Below are 16,178 nucleotides of genomic sequence, written 5' to 3' on the forward strand. Positions count from 1 at the left end.
AAGCTATCAGCAGGGGCAGAGAGGTACCAGAAGCCAGATTTTATTGCCAGTTGTGCGTTTTAAATCTGGAGTTAACTCTTGAAGCAAATAAGGCAATACCTGATCTTCTTCACAGTGACTGAGACTAGGATCTAATCTCATGCCCCGAGGAGGGATTGATAATTCTCACTGTGATGCTGTCCATTTAATACGGGAAGCCAACAATAACCTGCATTGGTGCAGACATAATGGGATAAATTCTTTCTCTAGGGAATCTGATTTTAAGTCTGGAAGATGCTTCTCTGCTGGGCCATTGCCACTTCCCTGATATAGGTCCCATTAGCCTCTCTGTGCATGTATCTGAATTTGTTGGGAGCTGTGGTGGACTGTGTTTTCTGGAAGAACTTCCCTGGGGACTCCTAATGCTACTTGAAAGCATGAATTCTAGTGTTTCTGTGTTGCTATTGCACACCTCAGGCACCGCTTCATTTTGATAGTGGACAAAGTGATGCATACCTTTGTCCAAAATAATTATATATTATTTACCATGTGCTGTGAGTAGGCTGTCTGCTATTCAAAGTATTGAAGGGCAAAAACCGTTATGTAGTGATGTGAAAGAGAATGAAAGGCAGCTTTACAGCCTGCACTACGGGAAAATGAAATTCCAAGTGTCTCGCTTTGCAGAACAAGCATCCCTCACAAACATTACAAAATCCCGGGGGCTTGAGAGAAGGGCCCAAATGCAGGGACTTCGACTTTGGCTTATGTGTGCTTTTTGTATGCCTGGTGCTCCTGTGCGCTTCTTTGAGATGGACTTTCAGTGCAGTAATGCACTCAGAAACTTCCCAAAGATGCTCCCTACAGAAGGTACTCTGAATGAGCTTGTTTACTATGCTAAGTGTTAATGATGAAACAGCAATCAACTGATATATGTACAGTCTTTGGGTAATTCAGACCCTTCCTGTCCGTGGTGTCAGACGGTGCCCTTTTTTCTGCTTTAGCAGTGGATGAATGGGTAAAGAGTTTGAGAGCATTAATAGGGTAATTCGGAGGCCGGTTAAATGAACTGGGCACGGGGCAGCACATAAATGAGTATGAAATATCGAGGAGCTTTGGAAGAACCCCGAGCTAGAAGAAAAATGCTTAGGGGTTGAACTTCAAGGATTCTAGGGAGTATCAAGGAAGTAAGCAGCCGAGAAGCGCCTTACCTCCTGCCCCGGGACGGCTCTGCGCGTGCCGGCGAACAGGTCTCGTTCCCCCGCCGGGGCCGAGGGGACGGAAATCCCCCGCCTTCGTCGGCGCGGAAACGGCGGCGCCGGAGCGCAGGGAGCGGAGGGCGGCCGGCAGCCCCGTCCCGGAGGAGGTGTCCGCGCCGCCGCGGGACGCGCAGGGAGCGACGGCTTCTGCCGGAGCCGCGCCGTGCCGGGGCGCGGACCCGCGGTCTCTTTAAAAGCCGGGGCCGGGCGGGGCCGGACCGGGCGCGGCGGCAGGGGGCGGCGGCGGCGGCGGCGTGCGCGGGGCTCGGGCTGCTCCGGCACCGCGGCGCGCTCAGCCCTGCGCAGCTCCGCCCGCGGCCGCCCGCGGTTCGCACGTCTCGGCTCGGCTCTGCGCGGCCAGCCCACCCCAGCCTCCCCGGGACCCCCGAGCCTCCGCGCCTGGGGCCACGCTGGAGCCCCTTGCCCCGCAGCGGAGGCGAGCCGCGACTTGGCGCGGCGGCCGGCGGCCGCCCGGCTGCGGAGGTGAGAGGGGGCGGGGGGCGGCTCGGCTCGGCACGGCGGGCGCTGCCCGGCCGGCAGCTCCGCGGGCAGGTTCCCGCTGTTCCCCCGTAAGAGAAGTGCCGGGGAGCGGCTTTCTTTCCTGGCCGCCCTGGCGGGGCTGGGCGCTGCCTGGCTCCCCCGGCCCCGGGACACTCCGGCCCGGGCTGCTCTGCCCGACTTTTTGGGTAACCGCTCTTCTCGCTGTGGGGCTCTTCGGAGTGAAATACGGGGGGGGGAGGAGAGGGGGGGCTCGCGAAAAAGAAGAAGGCGCTACGCTGAATTACGGCAGTGAGACGCTTAGAAAGAGCCTCTTGTTTGACTAAAGCTTAAGGATTTCTTTTCCGAAAAATTATTAATGAAGAACGAAGAGAGGCTGAAGATGAAAGTTTTATTTTTTTTTACTTTAATATTTTTTTCTTCTTCCAAGTCTTCGGATCTATTACAGTAGCGCCTTTCCTCCCCGCCTTCCATTTGTTTGTATTAATGATTTAGTAGCCGTCTTGCCTGAAAACTTCCACCGTGAGCTGCTGCTGTGGGTTTTCAGGCAGTGAGTGACCTTAAAGGTTGGTTCAATGCTTTCTTCGTGCAAGATGTACGTGGAATACCCACTTTTTTCATTTTTGTCTTTCAATTTTTTTTTTTCCTGCAAAAAAATAAATAAATAAATAAAGATCACCTGCTTTATAATTTAAAAGAGGACATCGTGCAGTCAGGGAGTGATGTAATTCTCCTACCTAAGGGCACTGACTCTGGTGCTTTGCAGGTGACTTGCCTTTTGCTTACTCTTTAAATTTATTTTAATTGCAGTCCTTTGTAGCTAGGAAGTAACATATTTGAGCAGGTCTCTCCGGGGATTCCTTTTGTTAAAACAAATCTTTCTCTTTCAAACAAACAAACAAACAAAATCTCATTTTTTTTCCCCTATCTCAAAGAAAACAATAAAAAAGATGAGGTGTGAGATCAGTGGCAGAAAAACCAAAGCACCAGGGAGGAGAAACCTGGGCTAAAACCACCAAATTGTTTTTAAAAAGGGTACTTTCAACCTTCTGCTTTTTCAAGCTCTTTCCACCTTTCCGTGGACAAACAGTTCAACGCTTCGTTGAATCTAGCTTTGAAAAATTATTTATTTTTTCTAAATATTAATTGTTCCTTCTGTATTTTTTCCTGCACGCAATTGTTCTGTAGTGAGCACGCAGCCCTCCCAAAGCGGCGGGCATTGACGCGGCCGCTCACCACTCTCTCTGCTGATGGCATTTTTGGAGGGGCTGCTATTGAAGGGGCGAACTCTTACCTAAAGCTGCGAAAAGTCTAAGAGAGATGTTGGGTAGGTGAGGGGAAAATTCATCCCGAAGGGTTTTGTTTGTCGGGGTGACACAGTCGGTTATTAATCGTAGCGTGAGCTGGGAGGGTGTTACGTTTGTCGTTGGTTTAAGTTAAAATGGTCATCAGTGTTAAGTTGGGCAAGTTTATCTGAGGGTGAATCTTGTTTTGGGGAAAGGATGTCGCAGAGATTATTGCTGTTGATTTTGAACCGGGCGTGCTTTTATCCGTTGAACAAACTCGACTATTGTAGAGCTCATTTTCCATTTTTCTATCGGTTTCTTTTTCGGTCTTTGTCAGTTTCCTAAACGTTTGTCTCTCTCTAAGAAAGTGTCTGGTTTTTGGGAGCAGGGTGTAGTAGATGGGGTTGTTGGATATTAGGGGATAACGGGAGCAACAGGACTGTGTAAATTTGTTAAGAAAAAATAGAAAAATAAAAAGGAAAGAGGAAAAGAAGTTAGGAGGTGAGGATTCTCTTTCTGGAGCATTCGGGCACCTTCCGGTAGGGTATGTCTCTGCCTTTTAATTATTTATTTCACTTTTGTCCTTTAGAAAATGAAGTAGAGTGAAACCAAAATGAAATGAAATAAAACAAGAACAAGCATTGAGAAATAAATAAATAAATAAACGAAGAGAAGGGACTGATAGCCCAACGCTTGCTTTCGTCGTCCTGGTGGGAACGGCTTCTCGATAGACATGATATCTGCCGATATCAGCCCCGTTCCATGGCTGTAGCCTGGCCTCATTTTACGCTGCCTTTCCAGTGAACATGTTGACGTGCTGCTGCTTATATAAGGGGAAGAACAAATTCAAGCGGATTAGTGCTTAGGATTTTGAGATCGGCTACCCAGATCGCGTTGTGGGTTTTTTTCCTTTCCTTGGGGGAGCTGATGGGGAAGGCTGGAGAAAGATGGGAGGGGGAGAAATCGGGATATGCGGTTGGGAGAAGATGGGGGTGATGCGGGGAGCAGCCTACTCACATAATGTCTGCGTTGCATCCCTTTTTCTTTCTTTTTATAAAACCCATTATCTCTAAAAACACATTATTCTTCAGACCAGTCTAAAAAAAAAATAGTGGGAGGGGTTATGATAGCGAGGGGGTTTGGTATAGGAGTCATTAGACCCACTGCTGCAAAACCGAGATACAGAAATCCATCTGCACCAACATTTCGGGGGGAGGGAGGGCATAGAGAGGGGGAAGGGATGGATTGTCTATCTTGGATTAGCGAAGTGGAGCTTTGTATTCTTCATTTTCCTCCCCATTTTCTGCCATTTCCCTCCATCCCCCCATCTGCACGCCCGCTTTCCTCCTCCCAGCCTCCACCCCTCTCAAGGTTTCTTGTCCCTTGACGAGAAAATTCTGTGTTACATCCTGATGGCTCTGCGGTGGTTTTTAGTGCATCACAACAGTGGCACGATGACCTTTGCTTCATGCCACACGGATTTGGGCGACCGACAGGACCGTGACCACAGCTCGGGCACACGTGCACACGCTCAGGTGCCTGTGGTCACGTACCTAGGATGGGCTGTGATTTAATTCTGATTTTTTGCGTGCATGTCTTTGTGTGCGTGTGTGTATGGCTGATAAACATTGGCAGAGGGTTGGAAGCACATTAAATGCCAAAGGCACGTCCATCCATTCCGCCTGCCCATCTCGCCGCTCTCTTTTCCAGGACATTGTGTCACACATCATGAGATTTTGTGCCGGGGAGGGGTGTGCCCTAAGTGGATGGAAGGGACCCGGGGCTTAGAGGCAGCACGTATATACTGGGGAGGGAGGGAGAGATAAGGGGGAATGGACCTGACGATGCTAATAACATTATTTTGGTCAAATGAACGTCTGGTGATAATGATTCAGTGTAACCATCCGTGAAATACATGCTTGCGACACACTGGAATAAAGGTTACTCCAGGGAGCTCTAGCAGAGCCAGGCGTGCTTGGGGGAGTGAACTGTCCCCTTGACGGGGGGAACAAAATTCATAGGCACCCCTGGCCCCCTCCCTTCCCACCGCCTCCTCACGTGTCCGAGCTGGAGGGCATTGCAATGGAAAGAGGGGGTGGAACCAGCACCAAACAAAGCCTCCTGCCTTGTCCTCCCATGCCAGCCTCCCTTGTCCTCCTTGAGCTCGTCCGTGCTGTTGATCCAGACGATATGGGAACATCGCCATTTCTGTGCAGTCCCTGATGGAGGGTGGTGAATTGAAAGGAGGGGAAGCTGCTTATGTTTCTGTTATAGGATGTTCAGGAGGGACGTGGCTTTTTGGGTTTGCGTGGAACAAGGGAAAAGGGTGGGAAGAAGAAAGGAAGACATTAATCCCTTTTTTCCTTCCTTCTTTCCTTCCTTCCCACAGCAGGAGCAAGAGGAAGGGCCCAGCAAGCCTTTGATGCACAGGGTGGGGAGTGAGGCTTGCAGACCTGCGTGGCACCTTTCTCCTTGGGTGTGGAGACCTTCCCCACTGGGTTGTGGTCTGCTTGCAACCTCAGCAGAGGGTGACCAAAGGAAAAAGGCTCTCAGGGCTCTACCAGCCACTGCTTCTCATCTCCTGCATGTGACTGTGCCTGCTCATGGGCATAGTCCGGATCTTTCCACTTCATGAACCGTCAGCAAAAGCCCAACAACTAGGTGTATTCAGGGCAATTGTTTGCATTCTGCTTTAATCCCTTCTATCTGACCTTCAGGTGTAATTGTAAGCCAGGGTCAGGACAATGGGGTAGGGTGTGCGTGTTACAGCTGTTGTGGTGGGTGACACCAAAGAGATGCCTGATTCTGCCACTCCCCCTCAGCTGCCCAGCCTCAGCAGGAGCTGCTTTTGGTCTCTCCCTGCTTTGTTCTTTCCTCAGCCCCTTCAGAATCCATGTTGTGGTGCCTGTGTACTGTGGGCTGAGCATGGCTCCTGTAGAAAGATGAAGGAGTGGCTGGCTGAACAGTATCCACGCGGGACTGCTGCCTTGCTACCCTGTTGGGCAAGGGTGAGCCCTGGTCTTGTGGTTCCTCTGTTTCCCACTCTCTCAGGTATTTACTATTTGTTAGCAGGGATAGGGAGAATTGGAAAAAAGCATTACAGTAGGTAAATCTCGATGACTGCAAAGTGAGTTTTGTAGACTGTGGTTCTCTATCAGTGTTTGAGCTTGCACAGCTGGTGGTGCAGGGTAAACTTCACTTAGCAGTGGAAGGAACTCCTGATCCTGAGTGATCTGCACCCTAGATATGAGAGAAGAATTCAATTCTAGCAGAGCACTGGAGAGGGTGAGCAGTGGTGCCAGAGGTAATTTGTGGTGGTAATAATGGTAGATTTTAAGAGCAAAAAGGAAATGGGTAGGTGACTTCCTTACTTTTCGCCTCTTTGGAGCCAGTTACCACTGTATCAGCCAGCTCTTTTTCTCTCTGCATTAGGACTGGATTCAAAGTATCACCCTAAAGGATACCTTCAAAATACACAAGGTCTGGCTCTTGTCTAGTACATTCCTGACAAGGAAAATTCTATCCCTTTCTTGGTGTAGCAGCAGTGGTATTTCACTGGATCTACTGAATTTCTTGCTTTTATCTTCCCTGTCTTCATCCAGTGCTCCAGTTTGTCTTAAGAGAAGCAGCTTGTGTTTTACTCCCTTGATAAGTTTTCCTTTGCCTTCTCCTGTCTCTGGGCATGCAGGGGATGTGCTGTATCAAGGATGAGGACACATAGTGGTATGGCTGAGAACAAAATGAGTGAGTCAGGAGCTTCATGATGACCAAAACAAGGATAAATAATGACCTTTGACTATGATTCAAGAGACGTGCCCTGCCCCCAGCGGCAGAATAAGGAGGCAAATTTTATTTTGTGGCTGTTGCCAATGTACTGGAGCCAGAAATCACCCAAATTTTGGTTAGACTTGGGGAGCTTTTATCAGCTGTCTTTCTCTTCCATCCTTCTCTTTCAGTTAATAGCAGAATCTGTCAATCTAGCAAAGTCAGCTCTTAATTCATACAACAAACGGAGAGAAGACTAGCATTTTTGAAACAAGGTGCTAGTGGGATTATTGCATTCTTGAAACCAGCATACTATATAATCTTGAGACAGGTAATTTGCTTTTTCTTTCCTCTGGTTTCTCCTTGCATAGACATAGACTAAGACAATTCAAATGTATAAAGGACTTGGAGCATCAAAGATGGTGTTTTGAACTCTTGCTGTCAATCCAAGCAGCCAGAACAAGACAGGTCTGTAAGAAGGCAGCATAGTAAAAGTTCTCCCACTTTTCTTGTTGTGGACAGAGCACCTTTAGTACTCTGTATTTCACAGAATTACAGAATCGTAGGGGTTGGAAGGGACCTCCAGAGATCGAGTCCAACCCCCCTGCCAAAGCAGGTTCCCTACAGCAGGTCGCACAGGTAGGCATCCAGGCAGGTCTTGAACATCTCCAGAGAAGGAGACTCCACCACCTCCCTGGGCAGCCTGTTCCAGTGCTCCGTCACCCTCACCGAAAAGAAGTTCTTGCGCACATTCGTGTGGAACTTCCTATGCTGCAGTTTCTGGCCATTTCCCCTTGTCCATCTGCACACACCACTGAAAACAGTCTGGCCTTGCCACTCTGCCTCCCACACCTTAGGTATTTATAGACGTGGATCAGGTCCCCTCTCAGTCTTCTTTTCTCAGGGCTAAACAGACCCAGTTCGCTCAGCCTTTCTTCATAGGAGAGATGCTCCAGGCCCTTCACCATCTTTGTAGCCCTCCGCTGGACTCTTTCCAAGAGATCCCTGTCTTTTTTGTACTGGGGAGCCCAGAACTGGACACAGGCCTGGCTAACTCATACTCAGTATGGTTTTACTGAAATCTATTAGAAATTAAACTTGGTATCTTCTTAGCATTATGCTTGAGAAGTTTGGCAGTTGAACTTGAACTCATATTGGGAAAATGCCAATGGTATTGGAAGATCCTGTGTTTTCTTAAGGGAAGGTGGGGATGCAGTGCCTCTTGTTGTCATTCACAGAAAAAGGCTCAGCTTAAGCTCTGTGGACAGCAGCTGGAAAAAGCACACCATGCAGACGGTTTGGCAGAGCCCACTAAAGCGTGCAGCCTCTTGGGACCCCGGCTGCTGCAGACATTGCACTGAGGTTTTGCAGAGGGTGCTGGAGGTGTGCCTGCAGCTGTCAGGAACTCAGGTCTGTCTTGAAATGTAGCCCCTTACCACAGGGGGTGTTAGTCCTTCATCTTCCTTGCTTCCCCAATTCTCAGAGCTTTCCCCTTATCTTTCATATCCCTGTGCCCAAGTTCTCCCCAGGCATGTTCCCCTGCCTGTTTCTTGTCTGCTGGCAGCAGGAGTTATTTGGGGTGATCAGAAGGGGATGTCAGGCATGAGGGGGCATCTGTCAGCATACCTGTCATCTCTCAGCGGTGTGCTTAGCTCCTGTCCTTTCCAGATTCCTTTCCTTTGCCCTTGATGGTGAGGGATGGCTTATTTTGTTCACAATCTGCCTGTGTCATTCCCGGCCCTGCCACTTGTCATCCATCACATCACAGGAACTAATTAACACCAGAAGCTTTGAATCCTGGGAATGGCAGTGCTGGGATAGTAGCCTTTTTCAAAGATCCCAATGTCTCTTTTAAACTAGGGCAGGGCAACCCTGGAGTTCATTGATACTCTTGTATCTTGCCTGCTGTACCAACCCTGCCATGAGGGTGCCTGGGTACTCAGCAGGAAAGGTGCCCAAAGCCTGCCAGGCAATGCCCTTGACAATGCTGCAGCATCCCCTACATCCAAGTACCTCCCAGCAGCCGGATGAGAGCCAAAGAATGGGCTAGAATAATAATTGATGAAGTTGGGAGGAGGTGAGGGGGGAGGCATGATGTAAATCTTTTGAAGCTGCCAGTAGTCTTTCTGCTGCCTTTGGGTATGTGTAACTGTGTGTAGTCCCAGAATCTGTTGGTGAATTTGACCCTGAGAGCTCATGGCAAGGCTTACTGTCCTGTATCAACTGTACATCTCCTATTACTGTGTTGAGTGAGGGGAAGGGCATCAGGGGAATCGTGTGCTGCTCCACCAGGGATGGCAGGGTTAAAGGTGAGGCACTGGCCATAGTGTAAGGCTACCCAGAATGCACTTGCTGCTCTCTCCCTCTGCTTTCTGCAATATGAGCCTGTATTTTCTGTTCTTGTGTACCACCTCTGAGGAGGGGAAGAGTCCCATGGGGATGCAAAGGAAAGTAACCAAGGAAAAGGATGATGTTTGCTGGCAGCTGAGAGAAGAGGAGCTCTCCAGCAGGGTTACTGTTTGATGGGACTGGCTGCATCTGCAGAGCAGGGAGGGTGCTGGCTTCATTTCAGTCTGCTGTTACAGCCCTTTTTTCTTTTTTTTTTTTCCCCCAATAATGTGTTAATTAAACATTGATTTCAGGAGAAGAGAGGAATCTGCTTGAACTGCAGAAACTAAATGGAGCAAGGAGGAATGGGATCTGGTAAGGGATGTGTGGAAGGACCTTCTGTCAGCTGTCTTCATGACCATGGAGGGAAGTGATAGAGGGGCTGCATTTCTATCAAAAGCACAAAGTTGAGGAGAGATTTTTCAAGGAATATTATCACTCAAGAAGCTTTGTGATCAGTTTGACACTCTCTAGTTTTTTTACTTCTGTAGTTACTGTTGTATCTCTGGGTAAATTAAGCTGTGGTGCAAGTTAAAGGAACGGTCATACTGGTGTGCTTGCTCTCATTACTTCCAGATATACAGCAGTTCAACTGATGTTCATTTTCTGCATGTAGATAAATCAATTGATGAACACAGGTATAAAATTGCGATGTGTGTATTTAATATTTTCTCTTCTGGTCTTCGGAGCAGGGGAAGGTGAGACAAGATTATGATATCTTCCTCCTTTACTTGGTTGAACTCTCTTCCATTTAGGCTGGAAGAGCTAGTGGATGGACATGCTGCACTCCTTTCGTTTTTCCTTGTGCTAGGGTGTCGTAAGGAAGATGAGTCCTTGCTTTAGTCTGAGATCTTGTCTGGAATAAACCTTTCAGCTGATCTGAGCAATACATTCGTATTGCATTAAACAGTTTGAATTATTTTGACTACTGAACTTTCTGTCTTCACCAGTTCTGGGAAATAATGGAAAGGAGGGAATAACCTGTCTGACCTTTCTGAGCATAGCAGAAGTCTGAATTAAAGTGTTCTTGCAAAGATCTTTGTCAGTTTATGCAATAATCAAAATGGCAGAATTGTCCTAAGAAGGAACTCTTGTTGGCTGCAATTTCTTTCTGCACCATCCCTCAATATCAGACTACAGGAGTTTCCACTGTAGTATGTGCAACAGATTTAAGCCACAGAAAAACTATTTTTCAGGAAAATATTTGACTTGTTGATGACTGGTGAAACCCAAAGAATGATGGAAGCTAGGAGAGATCTCTGGAGGTTATCTTGTCCAATGCCACTTTTAAACCGGGTAATCTAAAGCAGGTGACCAAGGCTATATAGCTTTTGAATATCTTCAAGGAGTGAGAGCACACAAACACTCTTGGCAACTTTTTCCAGTGTTCAGCTAACTCACGGAATGGAGTTTCATTACATTCAGACAGAACCTCCTGTGTTCCAGTTTGTACCGACTGACTCTTGTCCTGTTACAGGGCACTACTGAAAAAAGCTTTAGATACAGCACTGAAAAGGGGAACGTAGGAATTCTGTGGTGGGATCTGCCTTCTTGCAGAACTCCATATGCCTGTGTGGAAGCTCTAGAATCAAAATATGCTGGTTTGTCTGGCTAGCTTTGAAAGAGGGCTCGATACAACAGAATTTCATGCAGATACATTTAGAATACCGGCTACATCTCTGGGAGCCAAAGGGCTTTGTGGGAAAATACAAGGAAACAAATTGATCCCCTATGTATTTTCATACAAGTCATTAATCAAATACATATTTGACAGTGTATCTAACAACAGTGGACCAAAATGCATATTTTAATTAATTAATTTATTTTTTAGTATTTCCTTTGTCCTTCTTATTAGTTCATATGACCTAGTTAAAACACTGATACATTGCTAGCAGCTCTGTTTGGTTCCCACTTGGGCAGAGTGATGTGGTGCTTGGAATATCCAATCCTTTTCTGACAGTGGATTATAATTTTATTGAATAAATGTATCATATAAGGCTTCAGTGAGCTGCTGCTTGCTCACTAAGACCATGGTGTATCACATAGAACTGCAGAGTGAAAAGGGAGTGACAAATTGATAGGCTTTTTATAAGACAATAACTCTCTTAATAACTCCTTTGAGAAGTTTGTATGAACACAGTTCTTTCTCGCTGTCTGTTTGCCCACGTGTAACATGAAGCAGGAAGTTGATCTTGGCACAGCATTGGTCATATACCTGATAAACTGGAAAACAGTCTGAATTCAGTAAGAAGAAATTAATTGAAGACAAATGAAAAGTACTGTGCTTGGGAAGGTGAAATCAAATGCCTACATGCAAAATGGGGAATAACAAGCCAGGCAACAGTACTGCAGAAAAGGATCTGGGAGGCACTACAGTGAGTCAGAGACAGAATGTGAGTCAACAGTGTGGTGACATTGCAAAAAAGCAAATCTCATTTCAGGGTATATTTAACAGAAATGTCACGTGTAGCACACAGGCGGTAGTTTTTCTACTCTAGCAGTCACAGCTGAAGCGACAGCCAAACACTGTGTCCAGCATGAGCAGCAAACCCAGAAATGGTGGAAGGAGATGAGGAGAAGGTGCCCAGAGCAGCAAGTGTCACCTGTGAGAGGAAGATCACAGAATTCAGTTAGTTTAGTCTACAGATGAGAAGACTGACAAAGGACATGAAAAGTCTTCCAGTATTTGAAAGCTTGTTTTAAAAGAGACAGTGATTAATTGTTCTCTGTGTCAAATGGGAATGGGATGAGAGTAATGAGCTTAATTTGTGACAAGTAAGATGTGGAGATGGATACTAAGAAAAGCTTTGTGACTGGATAGTTGAGCATGAAAATAACTTCTGAGAGAGGCTGTGGTGCCTCCATCACAGGAAGCTTGAAGAGCAGGTGGGACGTAGAGCTGCCAGATTTTATCTAGTTTGTTTTGTTATAAATTTTAACCTATTCAGGAGAGGAATGGACTGCCCGAACCCCCAGAGTCTGGTTTCAGCTCCTTCTAGGCTCCCTGAAAGTTGCTTTCTATTGTGGTGGGAGTGTCGGAGGCAGGACCTGGGTGTAACCCTCCCTCTGCAATGCCCCTGCAGCACCTGCTGTGTCCCTGGCATAATCAGTTTTATATTGTGTCCCAAAAAGGCCTGAGCAAACTTGTAGCTTTTGGTAGAGTCACATATGCATCCAGCACGAAGTCCTTCTGTTCCTGTGGATAAAGAGCAGAGGACTTGTCCAGCTTTCCATGTTCTCCTAAATAAAAATTGGAGACATTAGAGGTTCTTCTCCCAGCCGTTCACTAACTTGTGCTGGGAAGATTTTGAGAAATGATTTGGAGATGGAAAAGAAGACCTCCACCTCTCTTTGTACCTGTTAAAATCCACTGCAGGTTTTTATAGTGTGTTGTCGTTTCTGAAAAATGATTTTTCTGTGCTCTTCCATGAAATACATTGAACAAAGGCAAAGGATTTTCATCTGTGGAATGAACTGTTCTTCCAGTTACCTAAAGCAAAGTAGTGTGGGTTTGGGATTGACCGCTTGTGTGTGTTTGAAGTTCATGATAAAACCTCTTTCTGCCTTTAAATAAAGTTGTAACTGCAGGTTCTTGCCATTTTTCAGAGTGGAGGACGAAGAAATTATCCTCTACTTCTTGGCAGTAGAAATGAGTCAGGCTTGACACATAATAGTAGGAGGCAACAGTTTGTATGTAGGAAGGTTGTTCTGTCCAGGGAAAATCTATCCAAGGGTTATATCCAGGGCATTAGTTCTGCTACACTACAAGGCCAATATTTTCCTCTGGAGCTGAGTTCACACACACGCTCACCATTTGAAGCAAATGGATTGCTCAGCACATGCAGGCCTGAAGGGGGGTGACTGATGAAATGGTCAGAGATAGGCTGGGGTATAGTTATTTGTTTATGATGCTCCATATTGCATGAAGTAATAATTGTTTGTGAACCCTGCTGTGAAGTTAGGAGGGAAACATTCAAATCCAAGGAGTTAGTGAGAGACAGTCTAATTATTTTTGTTATTATTATCCCTGCCTATTGTGGTAGAACCTACACAGTCCAGAATCAAACACAGGGCAAAAAATGTTCCCTGCCCCAAAGAGCTAGCAAGCTAATAATGAGACAAGAGACAACAGATGGACACAGATAACTGGGGGAGTACAGAAAAACAAAGATTGGTCAGCAGGATGGGTGGTATGATAGCATGTTGACAGCTTAGCTGTTGTCAAGTTTTCTGTAGGCATGTGGCAAAGGATTACAATAATAATTCAAGCTGCGGCCCTTGCTTCAGAGTTTGTGTCTGTGCATCTCCCATCTGTTGTATTTAAACAGCTTACTTCTTACTTGATGAAGTTTTCTGTCCCAAAACTTCCCATCATCCTTCTAATCCCTAAGGTAGGGAGACATACTGATCTATCAGTGAACTGACCAGTGCAGGTTTTAAAAGAAAGGAGGTAGTTGTATATATATATATTTTGTTACAAAAGAAAATGAGACAGTAATTATGATGTTGATGCTGAGTGTTCAGAAGGATGCCGAGAAAAAAGTCTCAGGTTGTCAGCAGGATGAGTATGCAAAGTAAGTGGCACATAGCAAGAGGGTTGTTGGCCAAAGTGCTACCAAGGTAATGCAAAAAACATCTAATGCCATTCATATGACGTTATACATATAGGTTATATCTTTGGCACTGTACATTAGAGAGTGCAAGGCTGCCCAAAAACATGGAGAGCTCTGAACTGTTTGTACAGAGGGTGGCATTTCCGGTTGTGAGGCTGTATTGCACTGCCTGGGGACCTTGGGCTTGCTTGGCTGTAGGAGCTCTGCCCCTTCCAGTGGCTGCATTTGTATATCTTGTTTAGAGTGGTTCTGCAAGGGTCACAAAATGTAGGATAGACAATGGGTAACTTTGAGGGGAGTTTATGTTCTTTTTGAATTTTAAATGACTATTAATAATATTAATAATTTTAATGAACGTTAAGTTGAGTAACTGTGTAGCGCTGTGATGCTCTTTGTCCTTTACTGTGTAATGTCTTGTCATCGCATAGTATGCTAACATGAGACGTGTTACAAGTGAGTTTACTATGTTAACTGTGTTGGAATCCCTAATTCCTTTCCACTTCAGCTTGCTGTGTAGCTGCATGTTTTATGTCATGTAAAACTTCAATACAATTTTAACTGTCCATTTGAGTTTTATTTAACTTTCCGTGGGTGAATTGATTGGCAAGAACCCTCCAATACAGACAAATTGCAAAATTATGGGACCATTAGTGCTAGAATACGTTCATGGGGCAAGCTCTTACGGAAAAGAGAGTTGGAGTATTTGGTTCCTGGCTCTCCTGTAGACTTCTATGTACCTTTGGAAACAAGAAATTAAAAACTCTGTGCCTTTGGTTCTTAAAACATGTCTACATGTTTCAGTTTGTCTCTTATGCTCCCTTAGAGAATAGTGAGGTTTCACAGCTATGGAGAGAATGGGGACCAAATATTGATATTATTTTGAGCTGAATGAACACATCTCTCCCAGCCTTTTTGCCTATCATGCTCCAGCCCCTACCCATCATGTTGATTCTTGCATTGTAAAAACTAATTATATACTGAACTATGTTGGCAAGAGCACACACAGCATGTCATAGTGTGGGATTATTTCCACATATGCAGCACAGTACAGTACAAAGACGACACTGATGAAATAGAGAAGTCCAGCAAAGAACCCCTGAGGAACATCATTACTAATGGACTACCATTAGTGTGTTGTACTGCTGACCACTAGCCTTTGAGCTCAATGGTCTGGTCATTTTTCCATGTGCTTTGCAGTATGCTCATCTGATTCCAGCCATCTCTATATAGTTTACTAATATGCTGTTGGAAGCTGCTTCAAAAGCTGTTTCTTCACCAAGCCAGTCATCTCATCACATAAGGCAATCAGCCTGAGTTTTCCCTAGATAGACTCTTGCTGGTTGTTCCCAGTTGTATTTTGGCTATTCCTGTGCCTCGTTCTAGGAGGATTTGCTGCAGTCTTTCCAGGGACTGATGTTAGGCTGACCTGTCTGAAATTTCCTGAATCCTTCTCTCCCTTCATGAGTAGAGGTGTGATATTAACCTTTTTCAGTCATCAGGAGACTCCTTCATTCACTGTGACCTCTCAAACAAGGCAGAGAAGGACACCAGCTGTTCATGCATCCTTTGCTCTGGCTGGGACATGTTGTCTGGTCCCCGGGTACTGAGTAAGCTCTGTTTTCTTCAGCAGTTCATAAGTCAGTCTTCCTCTGTTGCAGGTATTGTTTCTGTCCCCTGGATAATTCCAGTGGCATGTGGAACAGGTAGGCTGAGAACAGATATCACAAGTAAAGACCTACGCATTGAGGACCTAAGTATTTTCTGTGCCCTTTCTGGCTATAGTATCTTGTCCCGTTCAGCTCTAGGCCTGTAGTTTGTGTAGTCTTGCTGCAAGGGTGCATTTCAAAGCCCCTCTTGCCACCTTTCACATTTTGTGAATTTTCATGCTATTTCAAGCTTTCCTAGTTTTCATCCTGTTGTTTTGAGGCAGAGTTTCATTCTACTTCTGGAGAGCCCAGCCTTGCTTTCATCTTCCATTTTCTTCCTTTTATGCTTGAGCTCCATCAGGAGTTTTCCATTCAGCCACCTGCTTCTTTCCACACCCACTTGGCTTCCTGCACATCGATTCTGATGTTCTTATGCTTTGAGGAGGTTGTTCTTGAAGATCAACCAGGTCTCCTGGGTCCCCTTGCTAGATTATCCCATGTAAGTGCTCAGCGAATGATTTCTTAGAGCTCTCCAGTGATTATTCTGTCACCATAACTGTACTGGGAAAATGGTTCTGTTTGTAAACTGATTTATATGTCATTTCAGATGTGGTTGTTCTTTGTAATTTTTGTCTCTCTGCATGTTAAACACATTAAATCTCTCTATTTCCACACAAGTCTTTTCTGTCTGTTTTATAGCTCCACCCAACCATCTTTTTTTTATTCCAGACCCTGTCCAGACTTTTT

The 16,178-nt window shown here is 45.8% G+C and overlaps 1 protein-coding gene across 15 annotated transcripts in view; it reads left to right on the forward strand.

The window, feature by feature from the left end:
• Positions 1 to 1,507: 1,507 nt before the first annotated feature.
• Positions 1,508 to 16,178, forward strand: part of NRXN3 (neurexin 3) — a 945,174-nt gene continuing 930,503 nt past the window's right edge. For 14 of the 15 annotated variants that reach the window (XR_007377978.1, XR_007377979.1, XM_048950079.1 and 11 more), the window contains exon 1: positions 1,508 to 1,718. The gene's annotated coding sequence lies outside the window, so the exon portion shown is untranslated. The remainder of the gene's footprint in view (positions 1,719 to 16,178) is intronic. The other variant, XM_048950083.1, reaches the window with a different exon arrangement.

This window comes from Lagopus muta, chromosome 6 (assembly GCF_023343835.1).
Source record: "Lagopus muta isolate bLagMut1 chromosome 6, bLagMut1 primary, whole genome shotgun sequence".
Classification (NCBI taxonomy): domain Eukaryota; kingdom Metazoa; phylum Chordata; class Aves; order Galliformes; family Phasianidae; genus Lagopus; species Lagopus muta.